Genomic DNA, 17,512 nt, shown 5'->3' on the forward strand with positions numbered 1-17,512 from the left:
ATAAAGTTTTAAAGTTTTACACATTGTCAATCCACAGCCGTCTTTTTATCCATTTCATGTAATGCCTGTTGACCTGTTTGCGTTTTCTTTCTGAACACCTGGCTAACGATGCAGGGAAACAAGTTTCAAATCCCATATACCACATGCGTTTGTCCATTGTCTGTCATGTTCTTGAAATGCCATGTAAAAGTACATGTCTGCTTGTCTTAGTTCTACATTTCATTTTTGTATTAGCTCCTCCAGGAGTCGATGAGATCACTGTTTAAAAAGCAGATTTCTTGAATTTCATGACCTTCATATGCACAATTCCACATTTTCATTTTTACAAACATACATTTTCCTCTTACATATTGGGAAATTATACATGTTGGTAGTTCAGTTTGATATATATATATATATATATATATATATATATATATATATATATATATATATATATATATATATATATATATATATATATATAATCAGGCTGCCAGGATAGCTTAGAGGTGTGCACACACACTTCTGATCTGTCTATCATGGGGCTCGACCCAGCTGTAAACTGTCACCCTTGGTGTTTTGAATGCAAAGCAATACCTCAATGTATGCGTCGTCTATTTGAAGGATGCTAAAGGATGAAGGATGAAGGATGAAGCATTTGTGGATGGACATTATAGATCCTGTGAAAGACTTGGGGGAGGGGGAAAAACTGATCTTACAAGCAGGTGAGAATCATTGTGGACATGAAAGTAGTAGTCATCGTCGTCGATATACAATTGAACAAGTAACGACAGGGGTGTGCTTTAAACAGCAAGATTAGTGATGCGATTAAAGAATAGTTCTGCATTATTCTTGACCAAAATACCAGGACCACAGAAACATTCTCTGCATGAGCTTCATGGCAATTTTAACAGAATCAAAATCTATACAATAATAACGAAAGAGAAAAACGGTTAAAACTCAGGGTTTGATGATGAATTATTCAAAGGGTAATGTGAGCTCGATAAACAGTATTATATCAAATATAAAACCTCACTGAAGGGCACAAAGCAGAATCATATCTGTTGAGCTTCATGGAATCAAATTCCCTCTTGTTACATGTTAATTGTGCAAATGATGAAATTCCTCAAGGGATCATTATGGTGTCGTGAGCATTTCTCATGATAGGTATCAACATTGTCATGCTGGATAATTATCTAATATTTATGCATTATATGAAGACTTCCACATTAATCATCTAATTGCTGGATAACATTTCTGAATATACATCGCAATCAGAAGGGGGCATTTTCTATTTAAATGAGAGGTTTAGTGTGTGGGGGATTTAAAGGCGCAGAAAAAAAAAAGAGCGCATCCCCGGTGCAAAGTCGCTAATCATTGTCAAAACCACATATCTATATATATATATATATATATATATATATATATATATATATATATATATATATATATATATATATATATATATACATACATACATACATACATACATACATACATACATACATACACACACACACACACACACACACACACACAAAATTGTGAAGATGAACCTGAAAATGCTAAAAGATCTCTCGTACAATCGTTGGAGCAAAAGCATCGATTATGTGTATAGGATTTTTGTTGAATAACCAATATTTTCTTGATGCAAAAATTATGTATCACATGCTTTATTCCTGTGATATTTTAACCGTTTATTTTTTTCTTTTTTCTTTCAAAAATGTTTTTTAATCCTTCAATTTGAGTGATGGGCTTGCAGGTAAGCCGAGAGACGTGTACGCTCGCCACTGAGCTGTCTAGTCTGGGTTCGAATATTCACCCAAATATAAATTGTCGAATTGGTGTTTCGCAGGCAAGGTGAGCCATCATAAAGCGCACTGTCCCTTCGTTGGACTTTAAGCTGGGTGTCCCATCTACAAGCATTGTTGATATGAGTGGACGTTAAAAGATCCCACGATATCATTCACCAAGATTAGGTGAGTTCTCGCTGGCACACTGAGCAGATTACAAATCCTTGTCACCTTCAGTCGGTCGGCAGGTCTGGTGAGCCGGTTCATCAAAATTTCAGCAAAAAGCAAAAACGTTCCCCGGCGGACCCCACAAGAAGGTGGGAATAATTGTGACCATTAAAGAAGTACCATTATTAATATCACAAATGTTTACCCTCACCAAAGGATGGGGTATTGCATTTGGGTGTTTGTTTGTTTGTTTGCCCGCACAGAACTTTAGTGTTTTTCTCCGCAACCGCTTGTGGGATTGAGACAAAATTCTCACCATCGTTGAAACTACTCATGTGTAATGTTTTAATGATAATTATGACGTCATATGTCACGTAGTGTGGCAGCCATGTTGGAAAAACGGGGAAAAATTGGACCTCTATCTCCAAGACTGTACCAAGGGAAAAACTGAAACTTGACACATAGCAAAAAGTACTCCTCATGGGGAATAAGTGTGATTTTTTTATGACGTCATAGGTGCCTTCATTATAATGTCATAATTGCATATGTAGAACGCCACATCTGATCAGTCTGAAAATTTTTGGTCATCTCGGGATAAAATGGTCCACATAAATATTTTTGATGACGTCATCGGTCACGTGATTCGGCAGCCAGTGTTTAAAAAAAATTAAAAACCTGAAAAATCTTCTTCTCTGAAGTGAAACTTTACAAGCTTGACCACCTATCCATGAGGAACAAAAGGTTCACACATATAATGTCAAAGGTCAGATGGTTTGGCAGTCATATTGGATTTACCCTAAAACCCATAAAAATCTTCTTCTCCAGAACGGAACGGATCGAGGGGAAACTTCACACAATGTTCCCCAAGCCTTGGGTGTACAAGTGTGCTGAGGAATAATTGATAGGTCACATGGTTTGGCAGCCATATTGGATTGAATAAAAATATTAAAGAATGTTTTCTCTGGAATCACTGAATCAATCGATGTGAAACTTCGTCAGCATGATCTAGTAGTGATAGGGAATAGATGTTTTAAATTTCAACGTCATTGTACACATGGTCTGGCAGGCGGAATTATTTAATTTTTTGATCTGGGTTCTTTTTTGATTTTTTTTTCTTTTTCTTGAATAAAGCTCGCTTGGCTGTGCCTGGATGAGGGTAGAGTTGCAGCTGAAATGCGAATCCTATCTGAAATGCTTGGTCCCTCCTGATAACTTCATCTTTGCTTTTTGTTTGTTTGGGTTCCTTCTGATGACTCCAATGCAGGACTGTTCCAATTTGGTCTCCCATTTGATTTGAATTTAATTTAATCCCATTCTAAATTAAATTGAATGATAATAAAAAAAACACGTTATGAGTCAGGTGTCCAATCAAAGCGGGGTTGCTTCAAAGCTGGACGTCTTGGTGCCCGGTCATCACTGCCAGCAGTTGTAAAGCAGCAGTTCTAATTATGATTCTTATTAATTTACTAACTCCAGTGCACAAACGCCACACAAAACTACACAAACAGCACTCAAAAGAAGTCCTGGTGAGGGTCTGCAATCTCTGATTGCTCTTTTTCTTGTTTTTTTTTTTTAATGTAAATCTCTTTAGCCTGGTGATCGTCTTTACCTACCATTTGACCTTCTTACTATTGGTGTCAATTCATGCACTATCTTATCGATATCGATCCTACAACCAAATTATTAGTAATACACAAACCTTTACAACAAAAAAATCATTTCATGCGAACGAACTATATCATTTGTGTGAAAGAACGCATGTCATGGAAACGACATACATGATGGTGATGGACATATATATATATATATATATATATATATATATATATATATATATATATATATATATATATATATATATATATATATATATATGCTTTACTATGGTCCCCCAGGGAGACACATTGTATTGGTTTTATTACATCGGTAATAATCTGGAAACGGTACAGATGCGGATTGAAGGAAAGCCAGAGGTTCACGAACCGATGTTAGCCAAGTGTACATTGAACCCACACAGCATCAATCGTGCTTGAAAATATTGTGCTGAAAGTGAGCTTTGGCCTTTATTCTTTATTTATTTATTTATGTGGTATTTGTACAATTAAAAATTCGTTCTTGAGGTTATTCCTGCAGGTTTTTAGGTTCCTGCTGCAGAAGTTGAATTACTTAGTTTTAGTTTTGAACATTCATTATATATATATATATATATATATATATATATATATATATATATATATATATATATATATATATATATATATATATATATATATATATATACGTTTCAAAAAATCAACTGTTTTATTCAAACACTATATAATTTCCACTCGAGCTCTTAAGAACTCGTAATTGGTTTATTTTGTTTGTTTTTAATCTTTAACACCTCACTGATTCTTGGAAGAACATCTTAAACAAGATGTGGCATCAGAGAAGGACCATTTTTACTGAAAGTTGTTCAATCGAGATGTTGTGCCTTATTCATGAGGTCGCAGTGTCCTCTTTGTAGGCACATCCTATATGTATCTGCTTGGTGCTGTGCTTTCGTGCATGGTTTCAAGATGAAATGATGATTCAGATGCATCTTGAGCTCATAATGGGCATTCATTCTGAAGTGGCTGCATAGGAGAGGCATAGGCCTACCACTGACCAGGCAGATTGAGCGAGTAACCCGGTGTGGACCCGAACCCAGCAGTGACGGCATATGGCGAGTCACTGATTGGCCAACATATCGCAGCCTGCCTCTCTCTCTCTTTCTCTCTCTCTCTCTCCCCGTTCATTTGAAATCCGTCTCGACAGCTGCCAGGAGACCGAGCGACTGAGCAAACAGCCCTTTAGCAAGCGCTTTATTTAAAAAGCCGCTTTTTCCCCTTGCCGGGGTATGAGATTTAAATCTCACTGCAAATAAAACGTGCTGAGACCGCGGATACTCCTCGGACAGAGCGTACAGCCATGCGTCCCATGAGCACATGCTCCTTGCGTGCATGAACATGTGGTGACCACAGCACACTTGTCCAATCAGGTGATGGGAATTGCAAAAGAATAATCATTTTTAAAAAGGTAACATAGCAAAACATTCAAATCATCATCCAATTACATGGGCACATGTGTCATTTCAAGATAATGGCTCTAAGTTTTCAATAAGCACGTAATTATTGTAATAACAGCACAAGAGACAACGTCGTTTGTATCGGAAGGCAACGCTATTGCCATTCTCTGCACGAGGAGATTATCCTTATCTTGGGGGTCGAATCGGCGTGACGACCACCCACGTCGTGAAAGGAGGACCTCCTATGTCGCCTTTTAAAACAGAGCTGAAGGCCCATAATCATTATCTTCGACATGTTATGCTGTATCCCTCAACCTGACCAGTAAGCCATGTAATACCTCCAATTGTGTCGAGAGTCCGACAGGGTGGTGCCAAAGCAGCGCATTTACCATTGAACTATCTAGCCTGGGTTCGATTCCTGACCAGACTATATAAACAGTCGGACTGGTGCTTCGCATGCAAAGTGTTGCATCACAAAGTGTGCCATCCCTCTGCAATGCACGTTAAACCGGGTTCCCCATCTGCCACCATTAGTTGGTGGAAGGTGAAAATCCCGTGGTGTCTTTCACCAAGAGTGAGGGATTTATCGTCTACCCCGTGGCCAAATTCTTTGAAGTCCTGTCTTAATAACTTTCAGGGGGCACATAATCAGTGGCAAAGCTGTACCTCAATGTAGTGATGCAACCAACAGGCCGATTTTGTTTTTAAGAGTCGAATCCTGGTCCAACCTGATTGGCCAGGTGCGTTGCAAAGTCTCTTGTTGGAATCTTGAGGGTTGTGTCGAAGTCCCTCAAGTTTGCTGCAATTTCTTGTTTTGCGGGAGGTACGTGGAAGGTTCGGTGTCACTCATGGAAAGTTTGATAACTTGAGCTCTTGGCACGAGTTACGCTTGGGAAAGGTATTATACGAGGAAGGGTATACAGTCGTTATGATTTGCAGGTAGCATGCAAAGTCAGGGGTTGCCTGCATGGTGCAGGTTCCAAGCCTTGCCGGAAGCTTTTAAACTGCAATCGTGAGTCATGATTGATCAAAACGAGTCATAGTCGAATATAACAAGTTATGTCCCTCCCAATTTTGGCAAAAAAAAATATTCCTCCGCTCTTTTTCTCAGATGAAGGGTTGATGCCTGAAACGTTAGCTTCTCCTTGTCTTCCAATGCACACATCTATCAACGTTCTGTTAATTTGATCCGTAACGAATTACAATCGATCAAAAAGAATTGCAGTCGATCAGAACGAATACAGATCCTTGAGTGCGGTAACGCCAGTGTACGACTGGAGGAGATATTTCATGAGAGCCACCGGGAAGCTATTTATGCTATAGAAGCATGGCCACTTAAGCATGCTGTACACGTTTCAACAACACAACATTTTTGGACAGATTATGATGGGTTGTGGAAGCTCACTCACAATTTGTCATCAGGATTTGTCAACATTTATGTGCTGGGAGAGGCAAGAGTTGGATAGTGACGAACAGGATGGTTTGGCATGAATTTATGGCCCAACACAGTGAAATAAAGTTTTCCTTATATTTCATGAGATATATGGTTTAACAATAATAAACAACACAATCTCATAATTTTGCACTTTTTTTTTTAAACCATGCCAAAGACTTACCGTTCCGTACTCGCTCGTTGTTCCACTTATCCACTCATGTACACGATACACACAGACTTGTAAAACTGTGATGCAGCCAGGGGGAGCTATAATCCAGGTACAATCCGTGCACATGATCTGGAGGATTTGGATGCAAGCTGTGGTGAATACAAAACAATGGCAGGTTTAGCGCATCAATCTGACTGGTGAATCAGGAGGGGAAAGGAGGGAATGTATGTCTGCATGTATACATATCTGTGCAGTGTCTTTCTTGTCCTGTGTTATCAGTGAACTACTCTCTCAAAGTTTTGTAAAATTATACCAAGCTTCCAGTCTGCACATAACCCTCCCGTGTGTCCTGGGGGTGAGGGGAGGGGGTGTGGGTTGAAAATATTTTAAATTTTTTGTTTGTTTTTTTACATCAATCTTCAAATATAAATTGCATATAAAAATGTAATATCACCAATAATATTACAAATAAATTTGAACGAAATAAATGTTTGTATTATAACTGGTGAATATGATTACAACACAGCAACTCACACAGTCATTATCCTCAGTTAAAACAAGCCTGTGCCCCTGTAGTGACGTGTGGTGAAGCGAGCGTAGCGAGTCGATCCACACTGGTGGACATTACATACATATTGTTAGGGATCTGGAAACCATATGTATTCAACATACAGATGTCCCAAAAGTCAGTTATGTCGTTAAGTATGTGTGTCGTCAGATCCCCTTCCTTTTGTCTAGTGGGAGAATCAAAGGTGTGCGTTGCGACTTCTTTTAGTTAGGTTATTACATCTAACAAGCCATACAACAACCATCCCATCCCCCGTCACGATCCACCGCCAACCGGCTGCCTTCTCGCACCCTGACGTGCCGAGGCGGGATCTCGCGGTTCCAGTTTCTCGGCTTCCACAAATGTTGTAACTCTTTCACGACAACCTTTGCAGCATTGATACTGTTGCTCGACAAGTATGAACCCGAGTGAAAGAGTGGGTGTGGTTTCCCCGCAGGGCCGAAACCCCGCCCAAAAAGGGCAAACCCATAGGAGCCTGTCCAATCAGGGTGGGGAGTGACGTCTGTTAGAGTGAGCTCCGCCCCGTTGAGGGAGGTCCATAATTTCCCGAGGACTCTCTGAGGCAGGGGGTTGTTACGAAGGTTGTTCGGAGATTTTTGACAGGATTGTGTGGGTGAGAATCGAGTGAGGAAGAAGGGACTTGGAAGAAGTTCTCCACGGGTTTCTGACAAGGTTTTGGATAGGGCTCTGAGGGTTGTTGTTGAGCATGCAGTTCTTTTGAAGTGGAGGGTTGAGCAGAAGGTTGTGAAGGCGGCGAACGTGTCCCTGCTGACCCTCTACAAGGAAAGGAAAGAGCGACCCTGACCCCCCTCCGTGGACCCCGCTATTCACCACCCGAGCTCCGCCACGAACGAGTCCCACACGTGCGACTAGGGACCAAACCAACGACCATTGTCAGGTGCCGCACCACGGAGCACTCCCTTCCTCCGACGGTCAGGCACCCAGCTGGACTCTGACCCCCAGCTCGTCTCTCTCCTCGGCTGCGAGGGTCCAATAAAGAACTCTGGGTTTATTTTAATTTGTGTGTGCGTCTGCGTGTGGGCCCGTCTTATAAGTAGAAACTGTTTAAGTGTTTGTTTTTGATCATTGTAAATATTTCTTGCAAATCCGCGTTGTCTTCACTCTGTCTTTTTATTGTAAATAAACAATTGTAGAAATGTCCCCAGTTCGTTTCTGTCCTTTCTTGAATTGGTCCAGCATGGTTCGGATCTGAGTGGAGGTGGGGTTTTATCCCCGGTAATCTGTCCATTGCAGCCGGCACGGCTTTGGCAGTTCCGCTCGACTGCACCCGAACCGGAGTTGGTAGTCGGTAGTTGGAACTCTACCGTAGTCGGTAGAGTGACCCGGTTCGAGCAAGATGTGCTAAGGGCGTGGTTTCCCTGTAATCGAAATCGCATAGTTAATTAGGTAAATTGGTTCTCGACAAAAAGAGCCCACGCTACGTGGTTGAGATATTGGCATCCACGGTCGGTTCAGCGACCCACCGGCTTAGGGAGTTATCTGAGAGCGACGGCCTACAATTCCGGGGAGTCTGGTGGAGACGACGTAACCTCCCCAACCTCGTGGTCGTTCTCGCCACCGACCCACAACAATATATAAGTAAATCAAAATATAATTTAAAAAACAATATATATATATATATATATATATATATATATATATATATATATATATATATATATATATATATATATATATATATATATATATATATATATATATATATATATATACACACACATACAGGGTATCCCAAAAGTCTGGATCCGTAGGCATTTTACCTAATATGCAATTTCATATTTTTCTTTTTCCTTCAGATCCAATATGGCTTTGAAACTAACAATTGAAGATCTAATTGAACTGCTTCTCATGTATGCAAGACAGGATTCTTCACATGGAGGAGTTGCTACCGAATTAAATGGAAAGCATCCTGATAAGCATGCAATAACACATGCCACTGTTAAAGTGTTTCAATGTTTTAGGTTCAGAAATGTTCAAAGTTCTTGGATTCAGCGTTTAAACAAGTGTCGTGAAGTCCAAGGCCATCAGTTTGAGCATTTACTGTAATAAAACTTAAAAAAAAATTTTTGCCAATGGATCCAGACTTTAGGGACACACTGTATATGTTTAAAATACATATATTTTTTTATGTTGAAAAATACATAGAAATGCATGTTTAAAATACGTGTATATACATATATGTATATATTTTTGATGTTTAAAATATGAATATATGTATGTTTAAAATATGTATATATATATATATATATATATATATATATATATATATATATATTATTTCTATGTTTAAAATACGAATAAGTGTATGTTTTAAATACATATGTATATATATATATATATATATGTGTGTGTGTGTGTGTGTGTGTGTGTGTGTGTGTGTTTATATATATATATATATATATATATATATATATATATATATATATATATATATATATATATATATATATATATGTGCAAGCATATACCCGTGCTCCGCACGGAGTTGAATGGGTGGCAAAAGGTGGATGAGGCATAATTGTTGATGTTATGGGAAGCTGGGGAGGGTGTCATTTGGGATGTGATGCACTATGGTTATCTTTCCTTAGTTTTCTAAAGGACCTCCCTGTAGATGACATTTTGGGCGAGTGTCTTGTTGCTGAATAGTCCTTGTGAGGAATTATTGACCACTTTGATAGATTTATAGGAGTAACCTCTTGCACGTGGAAATGCAACATATAGTTGGTCATGGGAGAACACAGGGGCTGGGAGATATATTCCGAGTTTGTGAAATGTTTGGCCCTGGGATTTGTTTATGGTCATCGAGTGTGCGAGTCTGATTGGAAATTGCATCCTCTGCAGTGTGACTGGAAGGTTGGTGTCTGATGGGGCAAGTTTAACATGATATAGGCCTAGCCCTAGACTGAACAGGAGCAGTGGAGGGTGACCAAGAATCAGAATGCAAATTTCAATGAACGGCACTTTTGGCGCACATCCGACGTTCCAACACTGCTGGATGCTTTAATTTGAAGATCACACATGCAAGACACAACAAAGGTAATGATGGCAGTTGAGAAACGTCAAATTACGTGCAGACGTTAACAGAAATAATTTTTTTTTTCATAAATCTTTACTTTAAATACAATGTTTCTTGTTACATTTTTTTGTGTCAAATTCACCTTCTGAGGTAGTCAGCATGTGCAGAAGAGGGTTTTACATTGCAGACGCTGTTTTCTAGGAGTGGCATTACGCCTCTCGGTGGTGACGGTCTGTCAACGACAGACGTAATGATGTCAGCGAATGACCGATGATGTCATGACGGAATTACGCCTCTCAGCGGTGACGTCACACGTCGCCATGCAAACGAACGTAAAAATTAGAAAATCGCCCAAAATTCCCAAACGTGTCCGTCTGGCGTGATCTCACATAGCCCATGCTGTTCATTAGACCACAGAGCACCTGCATGCCGAAAGTGGGGACAATCCGTCCGGCAGTTTTGGAGGAGATACGTCAAATTACACGCAGACGTAAACAGAAATTATATATATATATATATATATATATATATATATATATATATATATATATATATATATATATATATATATATATATATATATATATATATATATATATAGCTGGACCCCGGTTTTCGCGGGGGAGACATTCCTGAAAAATGCCGTGAATGTCGGGCGGGGACCGCGAATTGTTAAAAATAATAATAATAATATTTTTTAAACATGGTCTAGGCTCGTGGAAGAGTGATTACGCAGAGCAAATCAGGATACAACACAAAGGGTACAGCAGGAGAAAGGGGAAACACCAACAGCAGGGCAGAGGGAGAAAATAGTTGGAGACAGACAAACAGGGGATGCACATAACAATGGTGGGTAAGGGAGAACAAAAAGGGTGGACAATATGGATACATGAGCAAAATTGTGTTTCACCAGTTTGTGATTTGGTCAAGGTCTGAGGAGAGGGAAGGCTGCTGCCTGACTGTCAGTAGGATGAGAGATGTCACAGCAGAGAGTGGAGTCATCAGTAAAAATATAAAAAGGATTTTCCAGAGAGACAGTGAAATCATTGATGAAGATTAGGAACAATATGGAGCCTAGAACACTGCCTTGGGGTACTCCAGCCTTGACAAGGAAGGGGAGATGAAAAGGTTCCGTTGAGAGCCACACGTTGACGAGGAGAGGGGAGCAAGTTCGTAATCCAAGAGTGGAGTTGGCCTTGGATTCCATAGGCAGACAGTTTGGAGAGCATGGCAGGATGCTGGACTATATCAAAAGCTTGAGATATGTCCAGAGAGATGGCTCTGATCTTATGTCTGGCATTGAGGACCTCCACCATTGTTGGGAGAGTAGAAGCAGCATGCCCAAGGTAGATTGACCAGGTCTGAATCCAAATTGATGATCTCAGATGACACTGTTGGAGAAAAGGAATGATTTTATGTCAACTGCGATGATGGATTCCATTACCTTGCTGATAATTATTGGAAGTACAGTAAGCTTATTGCCTGAAGTTAAGGGTGTCCGTTTTTGCACATTTTTAAAGTAATGCTGTGATGTTGGCTGATTTCCAATTTACCAGGTGTATATAGGAGACCAGTCCTGAAAACAAAAACAAAAACAAAACGTGAATAAGCGAAGCGCGAATGTCGAAGCTGGTCACACTTTAGGACTCGTGAAATACACGGGGTCTGCGAATAACAAATCCATGAATTGCGGGGTCTGACAGTATATAATGATGACGTACCATATTCTTTACAGAGCATTGGAGCTGCTGAAATAGTTTATTGGCAAGGGTTCTACTGGGTGATTTGTCATTGCCTTCACAGCATTGTTTGTCGATGCTCTATCCTTTCAAATGCTGTGTCAAGCAATGGTCACATGACTGAAGACACTGGCACATCATGTGATCTTTTATGGGTGCCATTACTTCCCAAGGGAGCTGGTGTTGCTCGGTTTAATGGCAGTATGATTGGAGAAGTATATGTGGAATTTTGTCTTTGATGGACAATGTACCATTTTTAAATACAGACAAAGTAAAAAATACATACCAAGTATCTGTGGGTTTTTGTCTGATGGACAGGAGGAGGAGATTAGGACCATACTCTGTGCAGAGCGTCGGTGCTGCTTATGCAGTCTCCTTGGCTATTGGGCACAATCCTGGATGGGTTGCCACTCCGACACAGTATACCAGCATGCTGGCACTTATTTTGCCGACCTCGGAAGGATGACAGGCCAAGTTAACCCCACCTGGTATTAATTCAACAGCTGAGCGGGATTTGAACTTAGGACCCTCGGATCAAAAGTCCTCCACCCTAACCATTAAGCCTACACCAGGCATGATGGACAGCATGAACCATTTTTAAAGCTTTTGTTATGATTTGGCCGGGATTTGAACTGCCAGCCTCTGAGACGCAGAGCGGATACTGCAACTGTTGGGACCCACGAATCAGCTGTCACCTCATCAATTAATCTGGCGTGGGTAAGTGTGTGTGTGTGTGTGTTTTATAATCCTCTCCAACTTCCAGCAACACTAACATATCACCGTCATGTTGTTCTACAATGCAACTCCCAGGGAGAATCTCGCAGCAGAAATCAAGCTTTATGTGAAATGGTTCAAAATGGTACAAGCAGAGATGGTGTCATCATGATCACCCTCTCTATCCCGTGGGGAGTTGATTATATATGTATACACACACACACACACACACACACACACACACACACACACACACACACACACACACACACACACACACACACACACACACACACACACACACACACACACACACACACACACACACACACACACACACACACACACACACACACACACACACCAGACGACCTCCTTACTGTTATGGTGAGCATCGCCACGGATTATGTCTCGCACGGTAAAACCGCATAATCTGCACAGAACAACCATCCGTCTGCCACCCAGACGACTGTCTCTGAATGCAAACCATTCAACCCAAAGGCACGTGATGTGATCGGTGGGCAAATCAAAACATGTGGAGTGTGACGAGCACTCCCCCGATCCCCATTGCACACAGTCCGACATACAACCACATGTTTTGAGTACTCGTCACAATCCACGTTTCGATTACAACCCGAGTGACGCAAAAATGCAGGGAAGAGTAAAATCAGTTCCTTTTGATGTTTTTGACAATCTATTTTGGCAATCTCATCTGTATTTTGAGGATTTATGAACCTGCAGACTTGTATCTGTGTTCAACTTGCTGGGAGAAAGAGATATTTCTTTATATCCGGGTTAATTTCCAGCAATGTGGATCTTGAATGCAGGGAAAATATCCATTGATGAAAACATGTCTGTTATAACCAGGTTGCTTGGTACTTCCTGTATATACTGATATTACCAGGGTCTGACTGTATATGTAAACAGACACTACTTGAAATATGCACTTTTATGGGTGTTCCCCAACACAAATATGCACTAACCCTAACACTTGTTCCCTAACACAAATATGCACCAACCCTAACACTTGTTCATCTGTAACCGATAAATGTTACAGTCCATGATTTCAGATGAGTCCAGCTGTACATCGTCCATCAAAAACAAAAATCCAAAGACACTTCTTTAATCATACTGCCATTAAACCGAGCAACACCAGCTCCCTTGGGAAGTGACGGTACCCATACAAGATCACATGATGTGCCATTGTCTTCAGTCATGTTGACCCTTTGTGAGTCGGAACGAAGCTCCCCAATCTGACTTTTTTCAAAATATATTTACATTACGAAATAATATTTGAATAACATTTGGTTACAAGCTTTTTTAAATGTGGTGAAATTGTTTTATGTTGCTGGGATCGACCTTTGAACGCAGAGGCACAAGACAATCTCCACCCATCTCCCTGCAGGGAGGCACAACCGCAATATGACTCTCAATCAACCAAAGCGCCGTTATCTCATGGTTTAACACCAATTTGATTAATATTTGAAAGTTTTTATTGCGATATCGATCATCCGCGTGTGGAAATAATGCGGAAGAGCAACTTTTGGGGAAATTGGCCCAGGGATTAGATACATATAAGGAACAAACAAACAAACTTAACACGATAATTTGAATTGGCTGTGATGTAAGCAATGTACAAGGTTGGAGCAGCTCCAAGAATATGGCAACCACTGTTTGTTTTCCATTTCGGTTTATAAGTTCCAGATCCACGCTTTAATGTTGGTCTTCGACTTGGAATCACCTCTTAACATTGCCTTGCACCCATTTATAATGTGAACAAGAGTTTTCTGTGATGACGTTTGACCTATTTCAAATAAAAATGACAAGAGCTGTCAACTGTTAAATAAAGAGATCGTCCTCATCACAATCATTCTTGATTTACTTGAGTTATTTAGCTGCTTGCAGAATGCAACCACAATCCACTTCATCAAACATATAAATGGCTGGCAGGATGGCCTTGAGAGAGGTATGCACACTCGCCACGAAGCTGTCTAGCTTGGGTTCAAATCTCGGCAGAGCTATAAACTGTCATCCCGGTGCTTCACAGGCAAGGTGATTCATCAATGTACATGTGCTGTCCTTCGGATGGACATTAAACTGGACATCCCGTCGACAGGCATTAGTTGGTGGACGGTAAAGAACCCACAGTGTCTTTCGCAAAGAGTTGGTGAACTACTGCTGGAACCCTGGCCAAATCCCAAACTCCTGCCCTAACCTACAAAGGGCATTGCATCAGTGGCACAGCGTACTCCCAGCAATGATGCCACCTCACAACATTGCGCTGCAGAAGAAAGAATATATATATATATATTTTTTCTTTCAGCTGCTCCCGTTAGGGGGTTGCCACAGCAGATCATCCGTTATGATTTGGCACATGTTTTACGCCGGATGCCCTTCCTGACGCAACCCTGGTCGCCTCTTACGACACAGGGATATGGTACACATATTCTAACCGGGGCATACACCGGGCCCAGTACAACTGGTACTCACTTCGCCGACCTCGGAAGGATGACAGGAAGTCAACCGCCTCGGAAGTCAACCGCCTGGTGTGTATTAATTCAAGCAGCCAACGGGGCTTGAACTCAGGACCTTTTGGATCCCAACCCACTACACCAACACCAGGCTATATATATATATATATATATATATATATATATATATATATATATATATATATATATATATATATATATATATATATATATATATATTCGAAACATGTGGAGTGTGACAAGCACCCCCGCCCCCACTCCACCAATCCCCATTGGACACAGTCCTACACCAAAGCATCACCTCCAACACAGAGGCCTCAGCCCAGTGACTGTCAAATAGACAAAGATCATGTGGTCAACATCAGTTAAACATCAAACGGAACCATCGATCTGGATTTTGGGGTTATTTGTCTCATCAGGATGGCACACCGATAAGTATCAAACTAATAATGACCACATTCGTCGTTTATACATCAGACACACCTCCTGACTGTTATGGTGAGCATCGCCACGGATTATGTCTCACACGGTAAAACCACATAATCTGCACAGAACAACCATCCGTCTGCCACCCAGATGATTGTTCCTGCAAATGCAAACCATTCAACCAGAAGGCACGTGATGTGATCGGGTGTGGGATTGTGTCCAATGGAGATCGGCAGAGTGCTCGTCACACTACACATATGTTTCGATTTTCCTGCCGATCACATCACGTGCCATCTGGTTGAATGCTCTAAATCATCTGGAAGATGAACGTTCTGCTCAGCATCTTTTTCCAAAACAAGCCGATCTCATTAGCGTTAAAGACCTGCTCCAGCAGGTACCCCTCATACTCGACGAAGCTCCCGTGTTCTGTAGGGAATGCCTTGGCTGCGGCGTGGTCCACAGAGGCATGCTCCCCTATGAACTTGACATTGCACAAATTATATCACGCTTTGAAGTGGTGGAACCACCCCCCTGCTCGCCATAAACAGGCTGGAGGTGCCCCTTGTACCTGCCGTGCTCATGCTTGCACCAGAGAGATGGTCCTGCAGGAGTTTCGCCTTCTCCTGTATTAGTGGTGCACTTCGACATACCCTTCTGAGTGTTATTCTTGATCCTTGGGAGCCATTTTCGAAGAATAAACAGAGCGAGAAGCAATACACAGGTTAGAGCAATGGGAATAGTATGATGGTGATCCAGGATGCGGTGAGTAGTTTGCGCATTGTTTGTGGGGGATTTTTACAGGTGATGCTGCATTTGGCAACTGATAATAGATGTGGTGAGTGATGTCATTGTGTAGTTAGTCCGTGTGTAGCTAGCTGCTAAATCCACTAATAGATATGCTGAACGTTTCCATTCCTTTACTCACAGGACATGACATCTTTCCTATCTCCAGGCAGATTAGGTTGAGCGTCTTTAAAATGTAACAGCTCAGATGGTGCTGTTTGTAGCAAGATGTTGATTTACACGAAGATGCATTGAATGTTTCCATTGTGTAATGTCCAGATGCGGCGACTGGATACATCAATAAATGCTCTTAATGTTTTCATTCTGGAAGTAACTCACGGGGGATGGTGTCGTGGGGAATGACGTGTTACACTGAAGAGACATCCCACAACACTATGTTTTATCCCGTGAAGCTACAATACACGTATAGGAAGTAGGCAGTAGAAGACTGCTGCCGAAGCAGTCTCCTTGGCTATTGGACACAATCCTGGATGGGTCGCCACTCCGACACAGTATACCAGCATGCTGGCACTCATTTTGCCGACCTTGGAAGGATGACAGGCAAAGTCAACCCCACCTGGTATTAATTCAACAGGATGCTGGTATTAATTCAACAGGAAAGTGGGGTTTGAACTCAGGATCATAGGATTCAAAGTCCACAACCCAACCCACTAAGCTAACACCAGGCATACTGGCATATTAAAGACCTGGTATTAGTAAAGACCTGGTATTAATTCAACAGGAAAGTGGGGTTTGAACTCAGGATCATAGGATTCAAAGTCCACAACCCAACCCACTAAGCTAACACCAGGCATACTGGCATATTAAAGATCGAGACCTTTCAGGTGACGTAAAAAGCTGAAATTTTCCGTGCTGTTGGACATCGAAGCCAGTACACCGGATATAAATAACGGAATCGTCGGACAACATCCATTGATGAAAATATAAATAAATGGAAAAAAATGCAGGTGAGTAACCCGCGACAAAAGGGGAAACATGGTTCGTAAGCTTACACGATGTGTAAGCACACCCTGCAATAATATATAAAACTCATTCTAACCACTCGCTGACTCACTGACTGATGTTAATGTTCAGGATCTTCCACGTGACGTAGAAAGCTGAAATTTCACATGCCGATGGGCATCGAAGCCGTACACCGG

The 17,512-nt window shown here is 41.1% G+C and overlaps 1 long non-coding RNA gene across 1 annotated transcript in view; it reads right to left on the reverse strand.

Annotated features, from left to right (window-relative positions):
- The window catches only part of LOC147020650 (uncharacterized), a 54,511-nt gene that overhangs the window by 28,411 nt on the left and 8,588 nt on the right, over positions 1 to 17,512 (reverse strand). The window contains exon 3 of the long non-coding RNA XR_015061917.1: positions 6,606 to 6,742. This is a non-coding gene — a long non-coding RNA (uncharacterized LOC147020650). The remainder of the gene's footprint in view (positions 1 to 6,605; positions 6,743 to 17,512) is intronic.

Source organism: Eptatretus burgeri, chromosome 9 (assembly GCF_056783735.1).
Source record: "Eptatretus burgeri isolate ZD-2024b chromosome 9, Ebu_testis_v1, whole genome shotgun sequence".
In the NCBI taxonomy this organism is placed as follows: domain Eukaryota; kingdom Metazoa; phylum Chordata; class Myxini; order Myxiniformes; family Myxinidae; genus Eptatretus; species Eptatretus burgeri.